At 39.7% G+C, this 16,088-nt stretch overlaps 1 protein-coding gene across 1 annotated transcript in view; it reads right to left on the bottom strand.

Annotated features, from left to right (window-relative positions):
* The window catches only part of LOC119853855 (opsin-5-like), a 39,202-nt gene that overhangs the window by 15,559 nt on the left and 7,555 nt on the right, over positions 1-16,088 (bottom strand). The window lies entirely within an intron of this gene.

Here is a 16,088-nt window from a genome sequence, read left to right as displayed (position 1 = left end):
TAAGGTAGGAAGTGTCAGGAATCTCCCATGTACCAACAAGTTTTAGCAATGGACTGGATTCGCCTCTCAGTTATACTGCTGTATCCCTAGTGGCTTCAGTGGAGCTATTCTTTACTGACATCACTGTAAGAGAAGAATATGTCCCAGTGGTTTTAATCTTAGATTAACAGAGATAGAATGGTATGAAAACAGATTGCTAAAGTAGCTATTGTGTGTCAATTTAGGCTGAAACACTAGTCTCCTCATTGCTGACTGCTCAAGACAGAGGACACAAATCTGATTCTATGAATCTATTGTTGTTTCCTAAACTGCATGTGCTTCTCCATAGACTAAGCTGTCCCGTTGTTGTCCTCTAGTTAATATGATGAATCTATCAAGAAAAAACTAACCAAGTGACAGAGGTTATTTTTCCACTGTATATATTAAGCCTGAGACAATCTAGTCCCCAGAAATAACATTTAAAAATGCAAACAAAAAATGACTCCAAATTCAAATCATGTAAATAAAAAATAACAGAATCCCCAACCCAGAAAAAAAAGGAGAAAACTTTAAACACTACCGATTCAAACCACTTCACCAAAAAAGACTAAGGTAAGAGAGAGAGTCCTCAGAGTATTCCCTAAACATCAGCAAATTCTGGGTTTTTTTACACCAAGTGAGGAAGTAAATTACACTCATATCCAATAAAAACAACCTTCTCCTCGCCCTCATACCAATTCTCCAAGTGTGTATCAGTTTAAGCAACATAGCTCATTTCAACTGTCAGGTCAAACAGAAGAGGTCCCAAAGTACACGATCCAAACCAACAACTTGAACTGCACTTGGAAATGAATTAGAAACCACTACAGTCTCTGTGACTTCCTCCATGCCTACAACATTGCTAATCTGGGTGGTTGCATTCTGTACTAGCTGAAATGTCTGAGGGGTTGTCAAGGGCAGCCCCATTTAGAGGTCAGACAATAATCCAATGCATTAAGGGTCTCTAAACCAAAAAGCACTTAGTTTAATAGTAAACCAAGTTTAAATCGTTACGTGAGAACAAGTTGTACTCAGCATTTTGTATTTATCAGGTTAATGGATCCTTCTGGCCCATAGAATGTAAAAACCCATTCAGTATTATTAAATGCAAAAAAAAGATTATATTAATGCCGTACTGAGGATGCATGGTTAAACACTCTAAAGTAGAGAAATGCAAAATTCAAGGTTGGACAAACAACCATAAGTCTCATAAGTCTCTCCCATTGCATGTATTGCAATGCAGTACAGTCTTAAATTCTGTGACTACACACTATTTCCAAAATAATCCAATATGATATTGTACAGTGTTTTCTACAACCTTAGATACACACATCTAAGATTAATGGTGTGATCAAAAAATTAAAGACATTATTGTAATGTATACATGCAATGGGTTAGAAATAAAGCTGTTCAATTATCCACAATATTCACTGATATCTGAGCTCTCAAATGTGCAGTCTTAATCTTGCATAAATACTTTTTCCATTTAATTTGTTAGTATTTTCTAGAGAAAAAGAAAAACAGAAAAGTTTCACATTGTATACTAGTAGTTGCCAGTCATCAAATATCATCTAGTGTGTATAAAAAATATAATTAACAACAGACATAGAGCAGATTCTGATCTTCTTATTTATATTAATCAGGACTCTGCTGATTTGAATGAAGTTATTCTAGATTTACGCTGGTTTAACTGAGATCAGAATCAGGCCTTTTAAGCTAAAGGTTGACTCATGGCTATTGGTATTGAAGTTCATTCTTTTAATTACTTGTGCATATACTGGTATATACCCATGTAAGTGCATGGGGTCAAATTGGTCCCAGAACATCATCATTTTAAATACACATAACATTAAAATGACTGAACTGATTTTCTTCAAATTTCCCTTGATCTCAGTAAGAACTGAAAAAAACCAAACCAAACCAACCCTGCATTTAATATTCTTGAAGTTACAAATATGGCAAGTATTTGAAAAGTATGTTCTGGATTAGATAAAAGCATTGTATGGGGTTGATGCTACATTGTACAGGTGTGGAAAACTGTGTGTAGAAATCCAAGGCTAAATCTCATGAGCAGAATAGGAAGCATGGGGGAACCTTTTCCTGCATTACTGAGATACTGGTATGTGGCTGCAAAAAGGGTGTGTCCTGGTCAGAGTCATCTTTATTACCTGGCATCAGTCACCTAACATTGGTCAGGGTTACACAAAGTTAATTACCTTATCACATGACAGTGGTCAGTATCCACCAACTCTAGTGCTACAGTTATAGTAATCACTAAGTTACTTCTGTCCAGCAGCTGGGATCAGACTAAGGGGAGTGCATAGATAAAGTACATTAGCTCAACCCCTATTCTGCTAAAGGAAAGGAATATTCTTCAGAAAGGAATATTCTCCACTCAAGTCCCTTGCAAGAAAGGGTAAACGTCCTGGACTTGAGACTGACCACCAATCAGGTTCAGAGGAAATTACATAGTACTTAACATCACCTGGGTTAATGATTAGCCTTTGTTTAGCTTTACACTGGAGGGCAACGATCTCGTACACATTGCAGTGCACCATGCAATGTCTAAATACACACCTATAAATTTAACAAATATAGAGGATGTCTTGTGTTTGAACTCACAGACCTGATTATCTTGTCCCAGTGAGCACAACTGGATGTGCCCAGAAATTCTTGGTTCCCAGATCTGTGCTCACATTACTAGACCATTACACATTTCTCACATCTCTCATATGCATACACAGAATGTTTTACACCATTATTTTTGGTATGATCACATAAGTATAACTGTTGGCAACAGTTACACCTAAAGAAACAATATCCTTTGAGAGTAAGGCAGAACACACTTTACTGGTTATCTGTTCAGCAGCTAGAAAAAACTGCACCACAGCCAACAATAAGCATTTTAAAAAAATGTAACTCTGATATAGTCAAATTTATTTTGTCAATTTATTTGAGATAGTGCCATCTAGTGATTCCTGATAACATTACAACACACGTACACAAAATTACTTAAAATCAAAATGCTATTCTCTACCGCCCCCCTCCATAGAACTATGAACAATTTGGACTTCTCACAGCCAAGAATAATATCACTTTCACACAATGAAAGATATACAGAATAAACAAATTGCCATTTAGAAACACCTTGATATCAGTGGAATAACAAAAACATAAGAACATAAGATTGGCCATACTGGGTCAGACCACAGGTCCATCTAGCCCAGTATCCTGTCTTCTGACAGTGGCCAATGCCAGGTGCCCCAGAGGGAATGAACAGAACAGGTAATCATCAACTGATCCATCCCCTGTTTCCAATTCCCAGCTTCTGGCAAACAGAGGCTAGGGATACTATCCCTGCCCATCCTGGCGAATAGCCATTGATGGACCTATCCTCCATGAACTTATCTAGTTCTTTTTTGAACCCTGTTATAGTCTTGGCCTTCACAACATCGTCTGGCAAAGAGTTCCACAGACTGACTGTGCATTGTGTGAAAAAATACAGTCCCTACTTTCAGTATTTTCCCAAGTAGACAATACACGGTAGACAATAAATACACTGTAGACAATAAATCCTTCTGAAAATCGGGGAAAGTATTTACTACCCCCAAAATGTAATAACAATTATACACTCATAAAATAAAGAACACTGCTGGATGAAATATTGATAATGAAGCATATATTATTTTCAAATCTTATAAACTTCATTGGAACTGATATCTCAGGCGTGTGAAATCATATGAAATTGTTTGGCAAAAATTCACATAATTTTTCCCCCCCAAAAATTGGCTAGTGGGCCTTCAGAACACTATCCACCTCCACATGACACATAGTAATTATTGCAGGTTGAATTTTTTCATATGAAACTTTTCCCTCAAAGTGGGGTTGTGGTGAAAAATCAAAATTTTCATGGAAAAAATTGTTTTTGAAAAAAAAATATTCAGATTTTCATTGAAAAACTGAAAAGTTTTCCCCCCAGTATTTGGCAATTAGAAAGCTTCCTTTTTGAAACCTTTTGGCTATTAAAAACATTTTGGTGTTTGGATTTTCACTGAAACCCTGAATATTTTTGCAGAGATTTTTTTGAAAAATTCATTTTTTTTCCAAAATGCTTTGTGGGAAATCATATCTAGTAGAGCTGGTTAGAAATGATTTCCCACAAAGCATTTTGAAAAAAATGAATTTTTCAAAAAAATCTCTGCAAATCCAAACACCAAAATGTGAAATAATATCTGTGCAGCACTGAAGAGGCTCTCTCAGATTTGCTAAGCAACCAAACAGACCCTTCAAATTATTTAATTCTTAAGTATCAAATACATAACTTCATTGACTCTCACAAAGTCTGCAATGGCTATAGAAGTTTAAAAAAAAAAGTACAAGAGACAATGGGTCAGACCCTCAGCTAGTGCAAAACTGGCATAACTCCATTGAAGTTCCCCAAATGAGGATCTGGCCCAATATCCTCATCTGTGATGCTAAAGTTTATGCTGGTTCTGACTAACTCCTCTTCCCCCAAATCAAAGCTATTGTCTTTTCCATCTATGATACTTAAAGGTGAATTGCAAAGCAAAAAAAAGAGGCAGGGAAAAAAAATCTTTTTCCGCTTTGTTTTTTCAATCTAAATTGTCTCCCTGCAGAAAGAGCTGCAGCTCAGGTTACAGACTTATGTGACTACTCTGTTAAGGTCTTCTAAATATTGCTAAGGTCCTCCAGCCAAGAGGCAGAAGTGAGGACTCTTCCTATAGCCATAATATTTCATATGTAAAATCGTTACAGAAAAAAAGTAATTTTTTGAGGGGATGGAGGGGCCACGAAAGGCCATCTTTGACCATCATACAGGACCAGTAAAGGACAAAACTGTTTTACTTTATAGTTCATCTTTAACATACTCCATTTTTAGCTGAGCAGGATGTAAAGGTGAGCTGAATACAGATCTGAAGTTATATAGCCTATACACAGCACCTTTAACACCTGCTTTATCTGTTAATGCTCTTAGTGCCACTTCCATGATTTGGCTTTGGGTTATTTTCATCTTACACAAATGTCAGAAACGATAAGCTAAATATAAACAAAATCCGAGCAATATCATACTTTGACTAATTCTGTGTGAAGACCTGCAGCAACTAGTTCTCAAGCCCTTTTTGTATTCAATGTAATTCCTTGTGGGAGTCTTATATATAATTCAGACGACTGAACTACACAGACATCCAAATGTATTTCTGCATATACCTCAGGGCTGATACAATTCTGTGAAAAATCTGGTTTCTGTAGTTCATAATGAGCTGCTATCAGTTCTATTGCAAGAATCTTAAAAATTGGGCTGGGCTGTAATCATGTGGGGTTGAGCCGGGTTAGTTTTTGGATAAGAAACCTTCACCAATAATTGTCTGCTGCAGAAAGCAGTATTTGTAATTAGGATCCTTTTCCTGCAAGCAGAGCTACATGCATAGACTCTTACTGCAACGTTTATGAACCCCAATGAAGTCAGTGAGTATCTATTCAGGAACATAAGGGTTCAGTTTAACACTGGCCTGGGAAAGCCCCAGGGAGAAAAAAAAGAGAACAACACTTGACCCAACATCATGTGGATGCAAGGGGAGAAGATGACTGGCTCATAAATCCCGCTGGGTCTCGGAGGGAGAGAATTCTGCAGTGAGTGGTCCGAGTGGCTGTGTGGACAGGTGGCCAGGGGGAAGTGTGTGCTGGGGCAGTTGGATGGAATTGATGAGTTGACCGCAAGATGGAGTGAGGTGAGCGTAGGGATGATTGGGCAAATGAAAAGTGAGTGGGTACTAACTGGGAGAATAAGATGGGGATGGGGTGAGCTTGACAGAGAGTGAGTGGGGATTGACACTGAGGTACATAGAGATGCTGTGCATCATTTTCTTCAGCAACGCAGGAACTATACAGTAGAAAAGAAACCCCTGAAACCTGGTGTTGGCTTCTTCTACTCATTGTTCTTGCCTTAATTCCTCAGTCACATGCCTGAAGTGCTGTCACTGCCTCAGTCACCTCACCTGGACAATACAGGAAAACTGGAGTACAAAAACATTATCTTGGTTAGTGGGCTAGTCTAAAAACATAAAATCATTTAAAATCAAACTAATTCAAGGAGCCGGTAAAAACCTCTAGGGATGTGGGAGACAGGACACAATGGGCAAAAAGGTGGGAGAGAGCTCATTAAAAACACAAATAGGGTGACGAGGCTTTAAAATTTTGCCCCAGGCCCTGTAAATCTTAATTAACTGTGGTATGTTTTAGATTGGTTTGGCTTTCTCTGTTATTTCCCCTGTTACCTATCTGCTGTAGTCTTTGCAAGGCTCAGAGGAGTTGCATGTCAGAAAAATAAAAACAATACATGAATATAGGGGCATTCTCAATTTTTTTTTCATGCGCTTCTTAACAGGCAGAATGAGGTCTCATGACCTCATTTGTGAAAATATAACATCTCTGTGGTAACTATAGCATTTGCTCACATGAGGAAGTAACATCAGTAAGGTATCTGGGCCAAAACTTTCAAACCTGGCTGCCTAAAATTAGGCTCCTAATGCCATAGCTAGGCACTTAAATATAAATGGCCTGATTTTCCAGAGTGCCAAGCATCATTGAATTTAATGGGAACTGCAAGTGTTTAGCACCTTTGAAAATCAGGCTACTTTTATTAAGGTGCCTAAACGTAGATTTAGGAGCCTAACGGGCACCCTGGCCTTAATATACATCTTTAATGCAGTTTAACAACTGTAAAAAAAAAAGCTGCTAGGGCCATATGACCAGTGGGCTCTCCCTGGACCACAAGCAAGTGCTTTGTAGACCACTAGTTATGATTCCATTTTAGTTATTTCAAGAGTTTACAAACCTCCCACATTTCCCATTGGTGGCAGCGGCCTTCTGAAGCCAGCAGCTCTGTACTGGTATTATGATTATCGCACAGGGGAGGCTTTGTATGTTTGCTGGGAAGTGAGCTTTAGTAGAATTTGAAGTGCTCATACAGAGAGCTGTAGTGTTCTTTCCCTCCCCTTGTTAAGGATAGTAATTTGCAACATCACATTACTAACACGTTGCACTGTCCCTTTCATACGAACATCTATTGCAGTAGAACCTATGAATAGAACCTTTATGGAAAGGAGAGATATGTTAATGGTTGTTAACTAGAAAACTGACCAATAGGGGACTTGATCGCTCAGGGGATTTTCTAGGTCCCTGGCTCATATCTCGACCCAGGCACAACTATCACAGTTGACGTGAACTGACCCACTTGTTGGCAGTCCCAGCAGAGGCCAAAGACTATATTTGCCCAGAGAATGAACTGCTGCCTCAACCTCTCCAGGACAGGGTTGACGCACAGTGGCAGGGCAATGAGAGGATAGAGAACGGAATTACAACAGGGTAAAAAACAGTCTTCAGATTTCTCCAGATTTTCTGAACAGGGTGGGAAAATCCCAGAGGGGCTCTGGTCTGCAGCCAGACCACAATTTTGACTTCTTATCTTGGTTCAATTTGATGGCTGAAGATACCTTAGCTCAGCAATTGCAACTTAGTGGGAGCAGCTAAATGCTGTGCCAGGGATTAGGCACAAACAGCAGAAGTCAGCCACTCCTCCTCAAACATGCAAAACAAGAGGCAAGGTAAATTCATCCCATGGTATCAGAGTCACCAGATTCCTGAGAAGAGAGCTTCTGTGAACCCTCAGAAAGAGAAAAAAATCTCTCTCAGAAGAGAGTGGAGGTACCTCTTTCTTCCAAGGGGGGAAGAATTGATGGAGAAACCTCGCCCCCTTCAAATGGAGATGCAAACGATAGAGATACTCTTTTTACCTGGCGACAAGTCTTTTTGTTTGGAAAGGCTCCAAAGGCTAGTGTTTGGAACAATAAGAGAGGAGATCTCATTTCTCTGTCACGCTCTCCCCCAGGAGCAGGACTAACTAGATCTGGTAAATCCTTCATCTTATCATGGAGATCAAAGAAGGGCATGGGCAGAGGAAAGAAAAATAGTCAAATAGATCAAAAGAGATGAGTGCATGAGATAAAGGGAAATGACAACCTGACTTAGCAAAGGAAAGTTTCCTTAAACATGTCTGATAGTGAACTAGGACCAAAACTGTAGTCAAGCAGACCATGGTGGAAGGCCAAAGTGAGGCAGAAAACTGGCTCAGTGAAAGCGACCAAATGTGTGAAAATAGAGATTGGCCATGCCTGATGAGATAACTGTATGTATATGTGCAACACAGCCCAAATAGTGATCCCAGCCAGTTTCAGCTGGTAATCAAGACTGGCTGCCAGTGAGATGAGGACTGGCACAGATTAATCTGCCAGACAATGACTTGATGATGATATGCAGAAAAGCACAGCCAATCAAAATTAGTGGCACCAAGACTAACAGCAGAGACATACAGACCTGCAGCTAGACCAACGGCACTAGGGACCAGCAAACAATAATCTTCCATGGCACCCTAGGCTCAGTTTATAAACATTAAGAGTAGTGAGAGAGCTCATCCCAATATTGTTTGAATTATAAGATGCATATGAAGTTTGGGCATTAAATAGTAAGAACATTATTATTGTAATGAAGTACTGAATATTTTAAAATGAGTTTTAAAATCACACACACACACGTACGTATTATGCCACTAGTCTTTTTTACACAATGCCCACTGATTTTAATGGTAGCTCATGTATAAAAACCAATAGCATGCTATGGCCATACATTATGAAATATGTTAACATGTATTTCTTGTTTTCACTGCATTCTGTTTGTCAAATTTAAGAAAAGGAATATGAGCATGGGTATGAACTTGTCCTTAGAAGCCTGACTCCCATTAAAACTGACACAAAGACAAACTTCCACAGAAAAAAGCATACTTTCTGCCAGCTGATACATCTTGCTTATCACAAGTGACAGCTTGCTCAAACTGTTGCTCTTGAATAATCAGTAACTTTATTCAGAGACGCCGCTGCTTTTCCACTTTTAATTTAAAAGTTGACTGAGCTCTTCAATAAATAGGAAAAAAGAACTTTTTGTGTGAGATACATTCTGTTTAGCTCAGTTATTTACATGCTCTTATTACAAGGAAATATTTACACAATCTCTAACCTAGCACATGTTTGACACTGTGCCATTTGTTTACTCATCCTGCCAAGAAAATTCTGATTTTTGTTACACTAGGGTTTGAGTCTGCTGTAACTTCAGTGCAGGCCATGGAAATTGCTCTAGATTTACATAATGTAAAGCAGATCAGAATCTGATCCAATAATTTGTAAATATTGCTCCTTACAAGAACTATGAGCTGAATTGCTTCTGTGTTAGAACTGCCATTTTGTAAAAGAGAAACAGAAATGAGGCCCTAAATGTATTTTTCTATTTAACTTTAATTATGCTTAAATGTCTGAATCGTTTATTAAAATGTTTGCCATATATAAAGAGGGAAATGATGTTTCAATTGATAGAGTAACCTGAAATAAGTTTGTTCAGAATTTTTACTTTTAACTTTCTTTGCCTTTTTTAAAATAAATAATTCATTATAACACTTATTAACATCACAATTAGTGATCATGAGAATATACTAGTTGCACTGGGGTAAATCCAGAGTAACTCTACTCAAGTATAAATGGAGTTACTCCAGATTTATACAAGTATAACTAAGATCAAAATCTGGCCCTTAAGAGTTATTTTAGTCACGCTGGGCCAGATTCTTCTCTCATTTACACCAGCATAAATCCAGAATAACTCCAATGACTTTTCAGCAATGTTCTTCTGGATTTACACATCTGCAACAGAAAGCAGTATCTTGCCCCTGTGGCTGGTTAGGGAACGTATTACTATATTACTATCCATATATATATATATACACACACATATATATATGCATTCTTAATTACAAAACGGATGTCGCATTCATATGCGTGAAACAATAACTTGTAACTTCTAGAGCTCACACACAGAATTATCAGACATATTCATTGCAACATTGTGCAAATTAAAGTGTTTCTTTGCTTAGAACAGGCAACAGGTTGGTTGTTAATAGAGAGGGGTCTGAACCAGATTCTCAAATCCAAACAATTCAAAACTTTACTTGAGATCCAAATTTTACAAATGGCTCCTTGTTTAAAATAGGCAGGACCAAATCTACTTACTTACATTGGCTCTACCAACATAGCTTCTGGGCACCTCGCAAGTGTTAAAGAATTTATCCTCAACAATACCCCTGTGAGATAGAGAAGTACTACTACTTCCCCTTTATAGACAGGGAACTCAGGCACAGCAAGATTATGGACCAGATCCTCCTCAACAACTCCAGCCCCATTACCCCCCGCAAAAATGCCAGAGCGGCATAAAGGGGCTCTAAAAGCCCTGCTTCCAGCTGGAGAAGGATTCCCCTGTGCATGCACTGTGGAAAATAACTATACCAGGTGCCTCCTGAGGACCCTCTCACAAGCCATGTGGAAGGAGTTGTGCCAGGGTGTGGCTGGGGGCAGAATTGCAACATGACACACCGTAGAGATTCCAGACTGCTCTGTGCCCCATAGTGCAGCCCAAGGAGGCTGCCATAGCATAGACAGGTGACGAGGGCTGTTCAAGCAATGCCAGTGTCTTTCCCAGCCCCCTCAAGCAGTCCACTCCAGCAGGACGTAAAGGTGGCTTAAATCCAACTTAGTCCCTCCCTCCCACTGAGCTGTGAGTGCCACTGATTGCTGTGAGGCCAGGATTTCAGCCTCAGAGATTTGCCCAAGTCCAAGCTCAGGAAATCTGTGACAAAGCTGGGAATTGAACCTAGATCTCCTGAGTCCACTTTTAATTTCCTACCACCACCACCAGCCTTCCTCTGAACAAACGCAACATTTGAAATGCTTTAAATTCTGGATCTGAATTTTTCAGCTTCAGTGTCACTTTTTGTTTTATTGGTGACTTCTTAGCCATGCATTAAATAAAGTAAATGAAAGAGTTCTCCTATAATTTCTCTGAAAACACACCCAAAAATGACAGCTGTGAATGTGCATGGAAAGCAAATAGAGGAATTTTGCTAAAACAACTAGCTTTCTTTAGATAAAATCTCTTTCTACTGACATGTAGGGGCACATATTTTGAAGGAGAACAAGAATATTTTACTGAGATGAGAACAGTAGTCTTATGGTAAGTTAACTCTCCTGGGGAGAAGGGAACACAGCATGCCTCCTTGACAGGCTGTGACTTAGCATGAAAGGTAGGAACAGGCGCCAGCTGTAAAAATGGGCTTCTCTCAACAGTTGTCACCACTCCCTCCTCGCCTCTGCAGCAAAGCTGACAAGACAAAGAAGGAGACATAGAAAAGGGGCTTTTGATTACATCACACAGTGCACACTTATATTAAGTATAATCCTTCTCACAAATGTAAATGAAATAGCCAATAAGCTAGCTAGATTTTACCCTAAACACCTTCTCACGGAGTGGGCCCTACATATGCATATCTCCTTCTTCCAATGGGAAAGACAGGTTGGGGAGTCAGCATCTGCCATGTCAGGTTTCCCCTACGTTCCTCAAACCCCACACAAGACCGTCCATTAGAGCTGGGCAGAAAACAGTTTTCCTGTCCCACAAGTATTTTCGAGAGTTGAAAAATGTTTCCTGTCTCGAATCAGGACAAAAAGGTAAAAATCTCAAAAATATTAGTGACTTGAGAAAACAATTTGTTTTGTTTCAGTTCAATTGAAACCTTTCCTTTCCATAATTTCAAAACTTAGTTCATTTCAACCTTTTTGTTTCACTCTTCTTAGCTTAAATTTCTAAACAAAACTGGAATTTTTCATTCTGAAAATGATGAAATGAGCCATTTTGACAATTTCAAAACCTTGTCCTCAACATTTTTTGAGTCAAGAAATTTGTCCAACCCAACACTTTTGGTTTACACGAACACTTTCAGTTTTAACAAATCGCCATTTTTAATGAAAAAAATTATTAGACTGCTTTACTGTCTATGAGTTCAGGAATCTGCAAGTTAGTTAGAGGGAAAAGGGTGCAGTGGGTGTGATCCTGCTGAGACAAACACAATCACTGCAGAAAGAACGTTAACAGCCAAAGACAGCATTAACTCTATCTTTCCTGAGAAGCCCTTATCTACACGGGTAAACCAGGGGGAGGTTGGACTGGGTCACAGAGGAAGCTGCGGGTTGGGAAACCCCTTTTAAATTGCAGTCATGTCAGCATGATTCCAATGAAACTCTGTTTTCAGGGTGCTAGGGCAGAGAGGCACGGGGTTGAATATCAATGTGGAGGTGCAGGGACTTTGGGAGGATGGCATTATGGCCCTGGAGTATGCCCAGGAGCTATGCAGATATAGATTCCTGGTTTCTTCAATGGGATGAGGTGGTGGAGCCAAACCCTTCTTCTAATGGGAGAATGCAGAAAAAAAGCCCACCAGGAAGCAGACCTACAGAGTTGTTTGCACATAGGGGTACGATGTGGCCCAGTAATATTAAGCAGAATCTTATAAAGCAGAATGTATTAGATTAAGGGTTAGGAGAAAAATCTGTACAGCCTTTACACTAAGGCTTCATCTACACTGTGGGGGGAGATCGATCCAAGATACGCAACTTCAACTATGAGAATAGCATAGCTGAAGTCAACATATCTTAGATTAACTTAGAATCACTTACTTCGTGTCCTCGCGGTGCGGGATGGATGGCCGCCACTCCCTCGTCGACTCTGCTTCCACCTCTCACTGTGGTGAGGTTCTGGAGTCAACAGCAGAGTGATCAGGAATTGATTTATTGCGTCTACTCTAGACGCGATAAATCAATTCCCGATAGATTGATCACTACCTGCGAATCGGGTGGGTAGTGTAGACGTGGCTTAACACTCATCACTGAAAGATTTTGATGTAAAGCAAGAAAGCCTACACAAAACCCCACCCTCACAGACATTATCTGAATTTATATCTTCCTGCTTTTAAAATTAAATGGGAGGAAGGATGCTGATGTGAGTAAGGCTTAGAACCACAAGTCAGAAGGTCAGGAGTCTGTCTTTGCTTCTTGCCCCAGACTCCCTGTGTGATCCTGGGCAAGTCATTTCATCTTTGTCTGTGACTTGACTTCCTTATCTGTAAAATGGACTATGTTAGAATAAAGTACTGCTCACCATGAGCAAGCATGGCAGAATCTAGCCATTAATGGTTTGTCTGTCCGGCCATGTAGCACTTTTCTTCATCACTCCTTCCAGTACCAGATAACAAAATACAGAATTAACAAATACCATAATATTGCCCATCATTTTTCCTCAATCTGTTTAGTTTATGTAAAAGAAGTTTCAGACATGACTTGATCACGGTCTTCTCAATATCTGCACAGGAAGAACATTTCTGATTGTATTCTTTATTCTAGCAGACAAGGCCATAACAAGGCATAACAAGATCCAATGGAAGCTAAAGTTAGACAAATTTGGGCTAGAAATAAGGCACAAATTGTTTCCAGAGAGGGTAATAAACCAGTGGACCAATTTACCTAGGGATGTGGCAGATTTATCACCTGAAATCTTTAAATCAAGACTGGATGTCTTTCTGAAAGATACACTGTAGCTCAACCAGAAGTTATGGGCTTGGTGCAGGAATTTTTTGATGAAATGCTATAGCCTGTGTTATGCAGGAGGTTAGACTAGGTCATAACAGTCCCTTCTGTCTTAAAATCTGTTAATCAAATAGGCTTTCCCCCTTTGACAGAACTACTCATGTTCTTAAGTTAAGCATCTGGTTTAGTGCTTTACTGGGTCAGAGCGATATCGAATATCAAACAAAATAATGAGGGCACAAGATGTGTAATTTTTGTTCTAGACTCCATTTGACCAAGTGGTGCCCTGTGTTGCATTGTGTCCAACTTTAAAGTCTTAGGGCTCATCTATACTTACGGTTAAATCAGCCCTGCTGCGATCGATGGAGCAGTGTTGATTTAGCGGGTCTGGTGAAGAACCCGCTAAGTCGATGGCAGAGCGCTCTCCCTTCGACCTCTGTACTCCAGCTACCCAAGAAGTGTAAGGTAAGTCGGTGGGAGAGACAGTGAAGTAGCATAACTTAGGTCAACTTGCATCTTTAGTGTAGATCAGACCTTAGTGAGCAACTTGGCCAGGACCTCCAAGAGCTGGAGAAAAGCAAAGCCTGTAGGCTGAACTTTCTAACATTATTGATATAGTTGAAATGATGCTAAATAAAATTGAACTATTAAAAATTAAATCTGAGCAATGTTAGAATCCTTGGTCTCCCAAATGGTGGAAGAGACAACCTAGTGACTTTTCTAGAAGAATGAAACTTGCTCCACTCAAGTGGTGCAAAACTGAAGCTTCCAGTTGTTTTTCAGGGGTAGCCCAAAGTCAAGCGCATGGCAGTAATACAGCCTTAAGAACATAAGAAAGGCCATAGTGGGTCAGACCATGATCCCTGTAAACTGTTCCTGGTTTCCTGTATCCTGTCCAATATCCTGTTTCCAGAAGTGGTCCATACCAGAACTTCCAGGGGAGTGTACAGCACAGGGCAATTATGAAATAATCAATAGGTTTCAGAGTAGCAGCCGTGTTAGTCTGTGTTCGCAAAAAAGAAAAGGAGTACTTGTGGCACCTTAGAGACTAACAAATTTATTTGAGCATAAGCTTTCGTGAGCTACAGCTCACTTCATTGGATGCATTCCAAATAATCAATCCCATCTTCCACTCCCAGCTTCTGATAGTTAGAGGTTACAAAGGTGTGGAATACTGTGGCAAGGTCTGCATGATAAAAGAAGAGCCAAAAACCCCTGGGCCAGATATAAATGAAAAAAAAATTACTAAATGCCATGACTGTCACCTGGACATGTAAGAGCAGCAATGACTCCCAGACAGTATACCTTCACCACTGCAGCCATTTTATATGGACTGAGCCTAAAACAAGTGGCTACTAGTTACATTTGTACTTCAGTTAGACATTGTGAAAACAAAGAGATTTCAGTATCTGAGTGTAAAGCACATGAAGATCTGAGTGTCCTTCACATATTGCAATCCAGTATATGTGTAACCCATTGGTCACTATATGTTACGTGTCTCCCTCTGTTGCAGAGGATCAGAGTCTGGCCTCAGCTGAAAAACCTGGCTCTTTATCTCAAGCGGTAGAGACTCATGCTTTTAGCTCTGGAGGTCCCTTGCATTGCAAAAATGGCAGCCATCACACAAAATGTTTCACTATTTTCCTGAGCAAATGGAAACTTGTATTTGAGGACCCTATGAGAAGAAGACAGGTACTCATTACCATTATTTGGCACCTCACAGAGAATAACAAACACAGTAAAAGGGCAATTCAAGCCAGTCCAGTAAAGTCTCATAGGCAAGTCAATAAAACCTCATGGTCAATGGTATCAAAGGCTGCTGATAGTTCTAACAAAATCAGCAAGGACCCTTTACCAATGGCTACCAATAGAAAGAGACCATTAACCATAGTTAACAAGATTCTTTCTATACCAAACTCACATGCAAAACATCAGACTGGAAGGGAACAAAGACATGTGGGAAATCAAGTTGCAACTGGAGCAGCTCCTACCCAACCTGTTCAATAAACTTGGCACTGTAAGATGTTAAAATAGACAAAAAATATAAACAGGGGGCTTCACAAATATTCCCAACAACAAAAGGTAATAGGTAGCAATATGCAAGCCCACTTGATTATCCCCTGAAGATGCTGGAGGAGGCTAGATTGTTAGGTCTGTGGAGCAGGGACCACCTTTTCATTGCATGAGTGAAGAGTGCCGAATACAACAGGGCACAGATCCTGGCTGAGGCCTCTAGGCACTACTACTGCAATACAAGCAATACCAATTAACAATGAACCTATAAGGAGCAGTACAATATTAAGTGTAGTCTCAGGAGTTTATTGGGTAAAGGGATTTTTGGGGTGGAAAATCACTTGGAACTGGTTATGGCTGGTTAATCTAGAGAAACACCCACATTTTTGGATGCTTTTCTGAACCAAACCAGAACTATGATCCATTGGAGAGTCATTCACCACTAATTTTCACTCTTATAACCCTGACTGGTTATTTATAGACAGCATGCATGCAGAAATAGCACTACTTATTTTGTCTAATTAA

This window comes from Dermochelys coriacea, chromosome 3 (genome assembly GCF_009764565.3).
Source record: "Dermochelys coriacea isolate rDerCor1 chromosome 3, rDerCor1.pri.v4, whole genome shotgun sequence".
NCBI classification, from domain to species: domain Eukaryota; kingdom Metazoa; phylum Chordata; order Testudines; family Dermochelyidae; genus Dermochelys; species Dermochelys coriacea.
Note: the sequence above shows the minus strand (reverse complement) of the source record. Positions and strands in the feature narration are given on the sequence as shown.